General features: G+C 45.2%; 1 protein-coding gene across 6 annotated transcripts in view; it reads left to right on the top strand.

Moving 5' to 3' along the window:
* Positions 1-15,621, top strand: part of LOC119445722 (ABC-type organic anion transporter ABCA8-like) — a 136,908-nt gene that overhangs the window by 19,149 nt on the left and 102,138 nt on the right. The window lies entirely within an intron of this gene.

The raw sequence follows: 15,621 nt of genomic DNA, 5'->3' as shown, positions 1-15,621 counted from the left end.
AAGGGGCCAACTTCCAGTGTTATTGATATGGTAATCCGTGTCAACCGAATATAGTACATGCAGAATAACTATATTTTTATGTTCATCAGTAATTGATCCTAGCAGTAACTATAGCCTCCCGTCGAAACACTTTGGAACCTTGTTGTGGACGCGGATCAACACGAAACAACTTGCGTTTGCGAAGGTGCGTGGTCAGATCAAGTAGCGCAGGAACAACATATTAAGCCCACGTGTCAGTAGTATCGCGACCATTACAAAACACGAAATTGGATAACCACCGAATACAAAGAAAGAAAGAAATGAAAGGCACCTTAAGTGGCGCAAAAACGATCATAGTAACGGATAGTATTGCGAACATTGTTCACTGTCACAGCATTGAAGGACATGCTACTTTTCCGATACTTTCGTTGATACCGGAATGAATAGCATGAAATGTTTGCAATAAAAGGAAGCTTTAGCTCAGGGCCAACTCCGATGCCGCCTATTCAAATATATATGTGTGTAAAACGCAGAAACGCTCTTATGGAGTTACCCCTGAATCAATATGAATGAAGTGCGTTGCATTTACGAGATAATCTTAAATTCTAGTGACTGTACAAATCGGTATATTTATTTAGGGTCTAGAATTTTTTAACAAAATTGGTATGTTTAAAAAAATTCAAGCACGAAATTTGCATAACCGTGCACTCCGCCCCAAGAACAGATAGCGCAGTTCGGCAAAGTTATTATTGGTATATTTCAGGGCGGTGTATTATCCATCAATCGTTTTCGCTTTAGATGTATTACTAGGTGCAGCTTGCAGAATTGCGATATCATTTTTGTTGCTGAGCTACAGAGTTGTAAATGTGATAGTTTCGTGTATTCAAATTTCGCGATTTTCATCATTTTTTATTTTAAAAATGTACGACCTAGATCAAAATACCGCTTCTTACAGTCACTAGATATCAACTTTTTCATTAAAACCCTAAACCTCATTCAATAATTCGGTGCAGTGGTTGCCGAGACATATGGTTTCTCCGTTCCCATATATTTAGATACGAACCCACGAGCGAAATAATCCCAAACTTCTCTCTCATGACGAAATTTAAAGCCTAATTGTAGAATTGTGGCAGTACTTTTGTCAAATATAAGATTAGGGAGGCTCCTCGCATGGCGCTCTGTAGTACCGTATACCGGGTGCCCCACGTCACTTGAGCCAAACTTTCAAAATATGCAAATGCCACGTAGCTGTACAGAACTGAGGTAATGTTGTTTGACGTCGCTTGGAGATAGTCAGATTATTTTCTTTTTGCATTCTGCCTGATTACATATTTACATTTAATTAATTAATCAGCTTCTCAAATATTATAATTAGGTGAAAAGTGCCAATGAGAAAACTGTAGAGCAACACGAGAAATTCCCGATACAGCTTTCTGTTGCTCAATACGTGCTACATAAAAGTGTATTTCCGAGCGTGAGAGAAACCCGCCAATACACGCAAAATTGCCCCGCGACTGGCCGCTCGAGGCACTTTGCGTGTATTTGCGGGCATTGTTACGCTCGAAAAAAGAGTTTTTTTTTTTCGAGCGTGAACAATGCCCGCAAATACACGCAAAGTGCCTCGAGCGGCCAGTCGCGGGGCAATTTTGCGTGTATTGGCGGGATTCTCTCACGCTCGGAAATACACTTTTATGTAGCACGTATTGAGCAACAGAGAAATTCACAATGGCTCGCGGACCCTCTTTTTCTCCTTGCAAAACGTACGTGCCGTCTTGGTCGCACCCGCCCTTCTGGCCTCTGTTCACCTGTCAGCCGTCGTGGGTGCGGCCAGCACAATTATCTCCCTTTCGTGAGACGCGAACTGACGCCGATTCCGGCGCGTACGTTTGGTTAGAGCACCGTATCTTGTCCCTAAACGATCACCGTCATCTGGAAGTGCTGGGCGCGCACGAGGGAAATGCACGCAAGATACACGACGCAAGTTGTTTGGGAACAAGATAATCGCCGAAGTATGTAATTCTTTAATGCGACGCATTTTTCTCCGAGATAACCTTTTCTCTCTTTTTTTTTCTTTTAGCGTGTATGTGGCCGTGTTCGTGAGCTGATCCCGAAGACAGTGCAGTCTAAAAAAAAAAGCAGCCAGTAAAAGGAAACAAACCGCGGTTTGGATAGTCATCGTGCACGCGTCTTCTGCCCAAATTACGTTAAAAGCATTGTGCCCTGAAAGAAAGTGCGTGGAAGTGCATAATTGACGATGATGTCATCGTGCATCTTAAGAAGCTGCTTTGCAGCAAACCTCAGCAACCCCCTTGCTCTACATTTGAAGTGGGTTTTGTAATAGTGCGAGAGTCCACTTTAGTGTGCGGTACCGCTGTGCCCGCGGGCCGCTCCTGGAATGCTTTGCAAGTTATGTGTAAATAAACCTTCCATTGTACTCGCTTCGCCGCAGGCGCCTGTGGATTTCTAGATATGCATATATACAGGGTGTCCCAGCTATCACGCAGCATGACTTAAAAAGAAGAGCAATGACGTTACGCGAAGCAAACCTAGTGCGTATTGTTTCCAGTTCAGTGGAGTAGCCGCCAGTAATTTTTTCGTTACTGAGATTTAATTAATTAATTGTAATTGATTATCTAACTCGAGAAGTATACTGTCCTAATTATCAAAGTGTCAATGAGGAAGTTGTAGAGCAACATGAAGGACTCCCGATACAGCTTTCTATTTCTCAATACACACTACATAGAAGTGTTTGTCCGAGCGTGAAAGAAGTCCACAAGTACGAGCAAAGTGCCTCGAGCGGCCAGTCACGCGGCAATTTTGCGTGTATTCGCGGGCTTCTTTCACACTCGGAAAAGGACATTTATGTAGCACGTATTGAGCAACAGAAAGCTGTAGCGGGAGTTTTTCATGTTGTTCTACACCTTCCTCATTGACACTTTGATAATTAGGACAGTACTTCTCGAGTTAGATAATTAATTACAAATAATTAAATTAATCTCAGTAACGAAAAAAAATACTGGCGGCTTCTCCACTGTACTGGAAACAATACGCATTAGATTGGCTTCGCGCAACGCCGTTCCGCTTCTTTTAAATCGTGCTGCGTGATAGCTGGGACACCCTGTATACCGAGTGAGAGAGACAGACAGACAGACCCATATGATAAACACACCGCAAGAGCAGTAATCGTTGGCTGCAGAACACTAATGCGCTTCATAAGAGACTTCTCTAACAAAGCAAGCATGCTTCGCGTTACGTAGTTGTCAACCGGAGTTAAGTATGTGCTTTATTTTTTAGAGTGCAGCTCTTGGTACTTCCGTGTGAGTGAATATATGCAGCAGTGCTATAGGGTCGCATCGTCAGTGCAGCCCCGGGCGCTTCCGGAGCGGAGTGCGGCAGAGAAAAAAAAAAAAACGCTCGTGCCACGAGCTATACCGGGCTGCTCTGTATACCGAAACGCACGTATATACGTCTCCGTGTTCGAAGTACGTGTGCACGTTGGGAGGCAGGAGCGTATAAGCTAAACACCCCGCGTTTGTTCAACGTGTTGAATAAGTCTGGGCGTTGCTGCGACGTTTGCTCTGTACACGTGCGCCCATGCACAACTCGGGTGTGTGTAGGAGCGTATACGTACTTCGTGCACCTGTTCTTTCAGAATCGTCTATTTTTGAAGCTTAGCGATTATCTCGATGCTGTATCGTCGCTGCTCTAAAGACTCGGGGCTGAAAATTGATCGGCACTTCAATATTTCCCCTTGCGCTTGCAGGTACCGGTTTCGCTGTTTTTTTTTTTATCTCCTCAGCTTTTATATGAGGAGGATTTTAAAAAAAGTGTCTGATGTCCCATTTAGGACACAGTCGCCAGCCTGTTTCTCTTTCTTTTTGTGGTGTTTGTACATGTTTACATGATGAACAACAACAACAACAACAACAACAACAACAACAACAACAACAACAACAACAACAACAATAATAATAATAATAATAATAATAATAATAATAATCTTTATGATGACCGCCCCTTCACCGCTCAATGTAGGGTAGTAAACCGGGTGGAATTCATGTTTTCTCTCAATCTCTGTCCATGGCCTGTGTTGTTGGCAACCTTACTCTTGTTTTCTTTTTAATTTTGTATTCTAATTTTGTATTGTATTCTAGAGGAGCCAGGAGACTGGAATTGCAGAATTTCGGGAGCTTTTACCGAACCACAATGACCCGATACTAGCAAATGCTTTGAAATCTCCGACGCTATATTCACGTACCAGATTCAGCTGGAAAAAAAAAACAAGAAAAAAAAAACGTCTGGTCATCACTCTCGTAATAGCTTAGTATTCTTGTTCTATTTTGCGAGCGACTAGCCCACCGCAAAAGTTTGTCGAATTGCATTTTTCTCTTCTAGCAAGCAGCCTCTTACCGCGGAATCACCGTGATTATAGCGTTACGCGCGCCGCGACAGCCAATATAACTACGGCGTCGCGCTGCCGAACTCGAGGTCGCGGGATCAAATCCCGGTCGCGACGGCCGCATATCGCTGGGGGCGCAATGCAGACAAAAACGCTCGTCCAATTAGATTTATGTGCACATTAAATAACCCCAGGTGGTCAAAATTATTCAGGAGCTCACCACCACGGTATGCCTCGTAATCATATCGCGGTTCCGGCGCGTAAAACTCCACAATATAAAAGTTTTTTTTTTTTTCAGGAATGTTTTGTCAGTCGAGACAAGACTTGCTTATAATGAATTACACCTAATTAATAACTTGTAATCAATCACTTTTCTTGGTATATATTGCAATTTAACTATTACTTTTTTTTTTGCTCGATAACGGTCACAGCTTTTCGCTTACATTTCTCAGTAACAAATTACAAGTGACCGCGGTTACCTTATTGGAGGGACAAACTGTAACAGGAGACGCGGCTTTTAGCACTTGTATTTGGCGGGAACTACAGCAGGGCGCGCCCGTAGTCGTCCAACGCGGCAGCCTCGTGGATGGACCTGTTTTGAGAGGCAAATCCGTGTTTTGCACGCTTTTCTTGGAGGCGCTTTTAAGCGGCATGAATAGGCGGTAAGAGTTGCTACTCAATTATTTGCTCAGCGCAGTCTGTAATTTTTCTCATATTTGACCGTTAAACGTACTACATGTTCCTGTCTGTCTGTATGATACGCGACTCATATATAAACTTATTTTTGCGATTCTAACACAAAGAGTATATTTGAGGGCTGAATGATGAGTGGTTACATTTTAAATTGGATTACGGATTTAGCTACCTGTTTTGAGGAGCGTGAACTTCTGCTGGCGGCCCTTACGTCATCAGTTTAGATCTAAATGGCTAAAGAGTGAAGGGGGCCCGACAAGAGCTCCTCTAGATGTTGGCCGACGAATCAAACCTGCATTATTGCTATGCATGACTATACACCGATGGTCACTGTGGAAGTTGTTGCCAGCAAATCGCCTGCGGACCATTTTTTTTTAGCTGTTTCCTATATATACCAAGAGCTTCTTCTCCAAGCTCTAACAACAATGAAACACTACGATTCGTAGTGGATCGAGACGCCAGCATTGCGGCATTGTGCAACCACCGTTTCGTACGCAAGGTGTTTATATACGCTATGCAGCATCGCCATTTCTTTAAGCGCACTGATCGAGCGAATTTTCAGTATCGCTGCTCATGCTCTTAGAAAAAAATTAATAAATAAAGGAAGTAGGCGGGCGATGACTATTGTGAAATAAACATGAAATAAACGTGCAACGGGGCACTGGAAGAGTCAGGCCAGCTTTTTTTTATATATTTGGCGTATTCGGTCAATATTAAAGTTAACGTTATTATAAAAGTAAAGTAAAAATAATTGATTACATTTAGTAATTTGTCAATTACTTTCGAGGGGCTGTATTTGGGAAGTGTAATCAATTGCATTTTTTTCTGTGTAACGTGTACAAGTCAGGTGAAGGCTGAAGTAGCCTTTATAGTTATGTAATTACCTTTAAAGGAACTCTGTACAAAATTTATGTATATGCTATTCTGGATTGGTAAATTACGCTTCTGGGATACGAGAAACAGCACCGTAAGCGGAGTGCTGTTAAAGCAGGAAAATAATGCAATAACACGTACAGTTGACAGAAGAGCGACATCTGTGTTTGGTACAGATTTACAGATTTGTAAACGTATTGCTTTACGTGACATTAAAAAGAAATTCTATTTTCGGAAAGTTTTGTAGGCAATTACAGTCCTTAAATCGAAATACTGCTACCTATACAGTCACCGGAATTTCACTTTCTCTTTCAAATGCAACAAAGTTTATTCAACTCGTTCCAGCGGTTGTCTGTTATTTCCGCGTTTTCGTATACTTGAATACTGAAATCGGAGTTCGGCCCCGAGTTAACGCTTCCTGTTAAAGTGTTTTCGCGGCGAGAAAGCGACCCGCATATACGACAACTCAACTTTGTAACAAAACGGCCGTTCAGTTCCAAGCTCAATATTTCTGGCTACTATAGTCGGCTGGGCTTCAGTTTGTTTTTTGTTTTTGTTTTTTTGGTGTGACCAACAGTTAGAACAGAGCAGAACCGAATGAAATGGAAGGTCGTGTGTGACGACAGTTCACAACGACTGCAGCTTTCTGCCCTGGCGGCACTGCTACCGCATGTTTCATGGAATCGCTTTTTATTTTTTGTTTTCTTCGCCCACGATGTTCCGCGCTGACGCTGGCGCACACACACCCACATTTAGCGTCAACGCGTCGTGCCGCGTACCTGTACTGCTGCTGACTGTTTTCGCTCCCGCGGTTTACCTTGTCGCGCACGCCAGGTGAAAACTCACCGCCGGCTGGTCGCAAACACGTGCCCACTGCTTCTATTTCATGGTGCCTCTTCGATCCGTCGGCTGTAAGTTTTTTTTTTGTTTTCTTGTATTCATTTCCTCGAAATTTTCGTTAATTGCCCGAGAAACCACCCTGCATTGCCTGGCGAAAACGGAGAAAAAGCCTGAAGCGATGAGAGTTTGCTTTCGCTTCGGCATGCATGCGGGTTTCGCCGTATTGTGACACCGCCGCCGAGAGGGCCTCTTCGGTATAACTGCGTCACGCTCACCGGAGCCACTGCAGTGCGTTGTTCCGCTTCCAGGTTCACCTGCACTCGTAACAGTGGCCTAATTAATTCAGACTCCAGGGAACAGACTCGGAATAGCGCTTCGTGTATGGAAGCTGGCTGCGGATCGATTTGCACGTCGCATGTGTATATAGCACTGACGCTGGTCCGGAGCAGACCACCTTCAGTTGCAATTTATATATATATATATATATATATATATATATATATATATATATATATATACAGGGTGTTTGGGCGAGCAATTTCAAAACTGTTTAAACGTTGCCTGTGGCAGATAGCACAATTCTGGTTCATAAGCTGGTCTACTCGAACAGGCAAACATTACTTGACACAAATAATGAAATGCATAATCGACTAATTAACAAAAAGACACTAATTAAGTTTTCAACTAATTACCTCATACCACATATTCCAATTTACAAATTCTAGCCGTGGAGTTCGCAAGACGGATCCACTTGGCACAAATTCTCGGGATGACACCCGTTTCGAGATATTAATTCCTAAACTTTGCGGAGAAATGCATTGGCGCTTCAGTCACTTGCTTAACTGACCGTCGTTTTATTTGAAGCACAACTGCATCTTTTAGACCATTGAAAGTGGACAAGTTTGTTATATGAATGCACAGCTTGCGTGAGTTTGTTACAACGTTTACAAAGGTATTGCAGGTATTGCAAAAGTCCCATTCACAAATTAGTGGTGCAATTCAGACAAAAATGTATAATACACGTTAATTTCGTCTGCTTTAGATGTCCTATTACGCGCATTTTACACAATTGTGATATCAATTTTCATTGCTGCGTTATAGGACTGCAAGCTTGATAGTCTCGTCTTCCTGAAATCTTGCAATTTTCAACATTTTAAAATTACAACATTGACGGCCTGAATAAAATATTCGCTGCCCTACGGTCACTAGATTTTAACCTTTTTTGAAAATTCTTTTAAATGCAGCAAACCTCATCAAATTCGGCGCAGTGGTGGCCGAGAAAAACGATTTCTGCGTTACCACGTACTTATAGTAGCCCCCCAGCTAAAGTTTCCTCTTAATGTATAGTCTTCTGCTCTTTATGCAGAAAATGTCAAACGGTGAAATTACAGCGTGGGGTTTAACGCGCCTGAAGTGCATTATGGGAGGCACGCCGTAGTGGAGGGCTCTGTATTCATTTCATCCGCAAGTATTTATTTGACGTGCACCCAAAGCACGGCTCTCGAGCGTCGTAGCATTCCTCCCTCATCGGAATGCGACCGCCGTGGCATGTAACACAACCCGCGACCACGTGGCATAACAACGATGATGACGATAGTGATGATGCTCACTGACATCCCCTTTGAAACGGCCTGGCGACCAATGAATCTAGTCTGTTTGAGCTGAACAGGTTTTACGGCGTCTATCGCAGTCTAGCATTTTCCTGCCCTATAAACCTAATACCGTCTTAAAGAATCCCGCTGTTGGTCTCGTGGACTTCGAAAGCTTTCTTTCTATATACGTACACACAGTTCGCCTGCGTTGACTCTGCCAACTCGGATATTGGCAGCGTTACTTGAGGTGTGCCACGGGGCTCCGCATGCTCGGTCCGTTATTATAGCTGTACTTTATATTCATGACTTACCACGTAATCTCGCATCTAAAATCCGTCTGCACGCTTCCGATTGCGTTTTGTATGATATAATTACCGCTCCTGATGACGATCGTCGCCTTAAAAACTCGTTGGCATGTTTTCGCAAATGGTGTATCACTTGGAAAATGAACGTTTACCTAAAAAAAACGCTTCGTAATGTATTTTTGTAAAAAAAGATTCCCTTTTATTTCCGACTACTGATCCGAGTATGTTCTTCCCATTTTTTTTGGGGGGGGGGGGGGGGGGGGCATTGCAAATACCTTGTAACATATGGTCTAAACACATCACCTATATATCTCTAACTCTATATCTGTTCTCACACTATAACGTAGGCATTCGTCGTGAGATCGATGCTGCCGGAATTTCTTCCTTATCACTTTTTTCCCTTCCCAAGTGTAGGGTAGGGTAGCCAACCGAGCACGTGCCTGATTAGCCTCCCGGCCTTTCCCTCTTCGCCGCACTCTCTTTTCTTTTTCTCTCTCTCTCTTACCATCGTCAAAGAACTACCGTGCCCAAGCCGACGATGGTCGGCCGAAGGGCAGGCGTGTACGCGCCTTCTTCTTTCTCGAATTTTACGTGCCAAAACCAGTTCTGATTGGGAGGTACGCCGTAGTGGAGGGCTCCGGGTGAATTTCGGCCACCTGAGGCTCTTTGACGTGCACTACAACGCAAGCACACGGGCGTTTTTGCATTTCGCCTCCATCGAAATGCGGCCGCCAGGGCCGGGATTCGATCCCGCGACCTCGTGCTCAGCAGCGCAACGCCTTAGCTGACTGAGCCACCGCGGCGGGTGCCCGAGACACCCTTTCGGCAACAATGTTCCGAGGTCGGCGCCTCCAGGGAGCGGCGAATTCAGAAGCGGCACGGCCGAGCGGGTTTCGGGGTCGCCGCCAAGGACGGCGCCGCCCCCCCACACCCTCGCCTGTCCCAACAGTGCGTCCCGCACATTCCCCCGTAGAGGGAGATGTCTGGCCCCATTCTCCCGGCGCACGCGCGAAGCGATCGATAAGAGCAGACACCGAAAGGACGAGAGGGCCGCCGCGCTCCAGACAGAGCGGGAGAGAGAGACAGAGAGCGCGGACACGTTTAGAATCGCCATTTTCTTTATTTACCCGCGTCGCGTCACAGTTCCCGAACACAATGTAGCACAACATTGCGTTTGGGCGGGAACGGTAGATGTAATGTCGGCGCCGGATTTTTTTTTTTTTTTTTTTTTAGAGGTTGTGTTTTGGGGAAGCGGATCTGCGTTAGGCAAGATGGCAGCAGCGGCGGGAAGAATTTGCTATGGCGCTGGCGCATAGACTGTTGACAAAACAAGCTGCGCCACCCGTGCACCTTCATCGACTTGAGCGTTCGCTTCTTCTTTCTTTCTTTCACGAGTGAGTGTTTGCATTTCTTTTCTTGTTACTTATTCCTCTTCCTTATTTCCGCGTTTTATATATTTTGATTTTTGAATTTTTTTTTAGTTCATCCGTCACCATAATAATCTAGATAGGGGTGTGCGGATATTCGAAACTTTCGAATAACGAATCGAATAGTGTCCTATTCGATTCTGCTTCGAATCGAATAGCCACTATTCATAAATGCGAATATTTTTCGAATAATTTTGGAATATTTCCGAACGTCAACTGCAACCAAGTAAACATAAAATTAGAGCAAAAGTACGGTAAATGTTCGCCTCCGTGGGCATCGTATGAAGCATGAGAACTTGCGTAGTGGAGCAGGCCACGTCACTTAGGTAGCCGTACTTTACAGGCTGCATAACGATCATTCGCGCTCTCTGAAGAGCCCTGTGCATGCGACGAAACTTGTTTGCTTCTAATGCTTCATTCGTGCTTTTAATAAATCTCGCTTCATATAACGGACTACGTAACGACAGAAACTTGTTAACAATACTGGGTTGTGAACATCATTTTCTATGAATTGTGACAACGCCTGTTCATTATTCCAGAACTATTCGAAAAGTGTTCGATTCGATTCTGTCAGTATTAGATCCGGTGTCAAAAATCCCTATTCGCGCACCCCTGAATCCGGAGTTGTAGGGGAGGCGTTTGGCTGTAGGCTAACGTTTCCGCGGCCCTCATTAAATGCTCAATGAGGTCTTTCTTTTAGCAGCGAAGCTCCTCTTAGTCACCCCTTCGCCATCTGTCGGACGCACAGTGTAAAAACATTTAGGTGTCGACATTCGACACTGCGCGCGCGCGAGCGTCCATGGTATGTTCGGCAACGATCGGGCGCGCCGAGTAGCTCTGCTGCGAGCCGATAGATGACGCCGCGGCCAGCGGTCTCAGCTTAGCGGCGCCGGCGGCTTGTCATTCCTCTGCCTCCGCTAAATTTTCGTCCATATTGAAGCGAGTAAAACTCAAAGCGCGCAGGAAATTCGTTATTTCAGATTAAACTGATAAGTGTACCAGGCTTAATGCTTCGCTAACATGAAGGTACCTCATGCAGGGCGTGAATGACGTGAACACGGATCGATCGGGCAGCACTCAAGGCCCGCTGAAGTTACGCTCGCGCGCACAATTTGTTTCGTGCGGTCTAGCCGTTCATCCAGGCATTAAAAAAATAATAATAAAAGCGTTAGCCCACGTGCTACCGCTCGATCAGAACAAAATAGTGACTGCACCGGAAAATGTTGTATTTCATGCTTATCGCTGCTTCCATTCACACTCAGAAAACCATTCAAGGATGGTTGCGCGATTTCAGTGTGGCTGCGATATAAATTAAGAAATGAAGCGGCGCAACCTTGCGATATGCAACGCACTAAAGGAAAGTGGCTGTTCATGGCTAGAACTTATGATGAGAATGCACATCGCTATGTAAAAACTCTTTCAAATGGGAATTTTTTAGGCAGGACGAAGGCAGGCTTCTTATCTTGGATTACAGCATCACTAAAACCTGGGCAAATGCCTTCTTTATTCCAATTCCACTTACCATAGACTGTGTATATTATTCATTTGGCTTTCGTCCATTGAGGACTGAGTGACTCTTGCAGAGTCTAGAAAAAGAGGTGACTTTCTTTTTCTTTAAATTGCATATGAGAATGTGCCAATATAAGCGTATTTCACAATGCATGCTACAGCCTGTCCACAAATACACTTACACCCAACAGACAATAATCTCCTAGATTTTTTATTTAAAATAAATTTTTTATTTGAAATAAGAAAAAAAATGTACATGAAGCAGCTCGATAATTTTAATAGGGGATAACCATCCCAGAAGCTTACGCTCTCATACACTCCCACAACGTAAAAACTTTGAATAAAAACATGCAAGCGTGCAATATACACCACACGCACATTGTAAAAAAAAAATTCAGTAGCCAGGATGAAACAAACTTGAAAATCAGGCACAGATCGGCACAGAAAACAGCAGTTTTATACAGGGTGCACAAAGATTTTAAAACATGCAAATGTCATGTAGCTGGACAGAACCATAGTAATGTTGTTGCGGTCCCTTGGAGATACCCAAATTATTTTTACATTACACCTAATTACACAATTAGTCTTAATTAATTAATCAACTTCTCAAATATTGTAAATATATGATAAGTCAATGAGAAAATTGTAGCAACATGAAGGACTCCCGATACAGCTTTCTATTTCTCAATACACACTACATAGAAGTGTTTTTCCGAGAAGCCCACAAATACGAGCAAAGTACCTCGAGCGGCCAGTCGCGCGGCAATTTTGCGTGTATTCGTGGGTTTCTTTCACGCTCGGAAAACACTTTTATGTATCACGTATTGGGCAACACAAAGCTGTATGGGGAGTTTTCCATGTTGCTGTACAATTCTCTCGCTCACACTTTTTTATCCAATTATAGCATTAGAAAAAGTAAATAATCTCCAAGCAACGGCAGACAACATTACCTTGCTTCTGTCCAGCTACGTGACATCTGCATATTTCTAAATCTTGGTGCATGATAGTTAAGACACCCTGTATATATGTTATACATGCAGCAAAATTTGCACAAACTGCTGGAGCACACAGGAGGTTCTCTCTTCCGCAGTGGCTTTCGAGGTTTGTTTGACCGTGTGAGGTTCTTTGGACAGTTGGGAAATAAGGTGTCTGCATTTGCAGACAAAACAGGGTTATTTGGCGCGTCAAGTATAGCACCCTTTTATCGAGCTCCGTGTAATATGCCGTCGATATCATCATATCATCATCATCATCATCTTATATTTATGTCCACTGCAGGACGAAGGCCTCTCCCTGCGATCTCCAATTACCCCTGTCTTGCGCCAGCTGATTCCAATCATACCCTCGTCGATATCGTATCCTCTGAAAAATGGTTGACGCAGACATGGTCGGTAGGCATTAGAGTTCGGTCTGCCCTCAGATTTGCACGGCGCCACTGCTATAGACGACCGCAGTCGGACGGCGCTTTGAATATAACGGCACACGCTCCGCACGAGTCCGATATGCAGAATTGCAGTTCGGAAAGAAGCACTTTCTACCCATTTCAAGCGCCCCTCAACGCCGCTGCCACCTTTGTCGAGGGCCCGTGGCGACAATACCCAAGCACAATCTCATGAAACGCACTCGAACAAAAAGAGGCGAAAGCTTGCACCAGGCCGCGCAAAGCTCAAGACACAGCATAGCGCGCAAAACCTTCACCTCGCAGAGCATTGGCACGAGCGCGTGCGAACGCGCCAGCTGTAGAGGAAAACGACGACGCTCGAACACAATCATATGGTTCGCATAAATGCATATTTTGCACGCGTGGCTGTATAGCCTAGTGGTTACGACGCTCGCCTTGGGAACGTGGGTACGCTGGCTCGAATCCCGCCTCGGCAAGGAAGTTTATTTCCCGTTATTTCCTTCTTCATTGCTGATGATGATAGTTTCTTGATACGAACCACAAATTACGGCTGACTTAAACAGCTTCGTTGTTTAAAAGCGTGCCTTCAAAACAGCGCGGCCGCACATGCAAGCAGGAAGACGCAGCAGCGGCAGCACGCGCCTTGCCGCCGAGGCTGGGACCGCATTCCGCAGCGCCCTCTACGAAGGCGCCCACCGAGCTGTATCCGAGCCGGAAATAATCTGGTCGCGAGCGGGCGGCGCCTTCGCGCGCGTTGGGGGGAGAGTGACAGCGTCGCGGCGCGCCGACGCTGTATGTGCGAGTGAAAGCTTGCGAAGGTCAGCCGACGATCGCTATTCAATCTCGCGCGTGCGAAGGAAGGAGGACGGGGCGGAAGTGCGCCGGGGGAAGGGGGAGGGGAGCGCCTTACCCCGGTGGCTGCTGTTTACGGCGCGGCCGCGAGGACGCCGTCTCTTGAAAGCGATCTGCGACGTTCGCGGCCCTCATCTTCAAAGCGATCTGCGATGTGGACAAAGTACGCCGAGCGCCGGTAGCTTCGTATACATGGGCTGTACTCCCGACGTTTATTTAGTTCGCGTTGAAGCGAGGAATAGCAAGAAGGTCAATTCGCTCTCTGCTGCCACCGCGCTTCCTCACTCCAGCGTTCAGGCAGCCAGTTCCCGCGGTCATCGAGTGAGACGTGTTCATGTTTGCTTGTGCGCGCGTGACACCGTGCTGGCTAATTTAGTTAGTAAGCGAATGTTTGCAAGCTTATACCGCCGATAAAACTAACATCCTTACTTCGTATAGCTGTCTACTAATTTGCCATCGTAATCGATGCTTCGCCTTTCGGGCGAAACTAAGACTTTCTTTTGTTTTCGAGGCACACGTTCAACATTTTTTTTTTTTGTTTGGCCAGCGAAGTCGAGCGGATTATGAGTTGCAGTCAAAGTACAGCTGTGGATATCACCTAGACGTTCACTACTGACCGAGGACCAACCTTCACGTTGTGAAACGCCCTCTTGTGGCACAATTATTCAAATAGGTATCCGTTGATTTTTGCGCTTTTCCAACTAACCGTCGCGTCTTGCGTCCATCCATTTACTGCGACAATTTCACCGGTTAACCCATCTTCTTTATTTCCTACAGCGTTTTTCCTTAAACTGTCTATTTTAGCTTCCTCGTTATCGACAGGCCTTCTCTAGCCATATGGGTCAATAAAGCACAGTTTAGGCCTATTCGCTGAATTTTTTTTTTTAGTTTTGCAGATGCATAAAACGGTTTATTTACTTATTCGGCGATAAGCCAGCCCTCTTTCAATAAAGCTTTACCATACTACGTACTAATTCGGCCAATCGGATTTCGAGCTTTGTTTTACCGCGAAAGATATCGGATTCAAACTTGAGCCTCTATGCCGCTGTCTATGTCCCCCCATAGGTCAATAGCACCGCAATCTGCCGCTCTAGTTTCTTCAGGCTCTATCACACTATTGTCGAATGTAATCAAACATCCTTGAGCTTACCGATTTTCGGTGACGTGGAGAAATGTACTGTATCATTTTCCTTTATGACCTTCTCGATGTCAGTGCTGAAGAAGCTGCATCATCCGGCTTACTGCGCTGGTATTTGGCGCGAAAAGACAACGAAAAGGAAATGCACGAACAACGAGTGCTCTTTTTATACAGTCCTTGTGATTTTCGTTGTCTCTTACGCAAAATACCGGCGCAGCAGACCGAGTGTCGTGTTAGCAACGAGTTCCAATTGCCTTATTGAACGAACTGCGCATAACGTTCAGCCGCCCAATGATCAGGTCCTCAGTCGTTTTTTTATCGCCCGAGCGCCTGCGAGGCAGCCCCCTCGCCGTGGCATACAAGTCATGAAATGGTATAGTCATGGCGCGGTGGCGTTGGAAAATTGCCTCGTCATAAAATTTAGGTGCTAGAAGACGAGCGCTAGCAAGCGCCAATCTTTCTCGTTGTCCTGTCTCACAGGTAGGCGAATTCGGTGCGTTTCTTGTCCATCTCTACCTCGAGAGCGCCTCAGTTTCATCAATCACTTGCAAAAACACGTCGAGAAGTGGTCGCCTATAGCGGACCACGACGCTGCATGTATACCTCGTCACC

This window comes from Dermacentor silvarum, chromosome 3 (assembly GCF_013339745.2).
Source record: "Dermacentor silvarum isolate Dsil-2018 chromosome 3, BIME_Dsil_1.4, whole genome shotgun sequence".
Classification (NCBI taxonomy): Eukaryota; Metazoa; Arthropoda; class Arachnida; order Ixodida; family Ixodidae; genus Dermacentor; species Dermacentor silvarum.
This window is presented reverse-complemented; position numbering and strand designations above follow the sequence as displayed.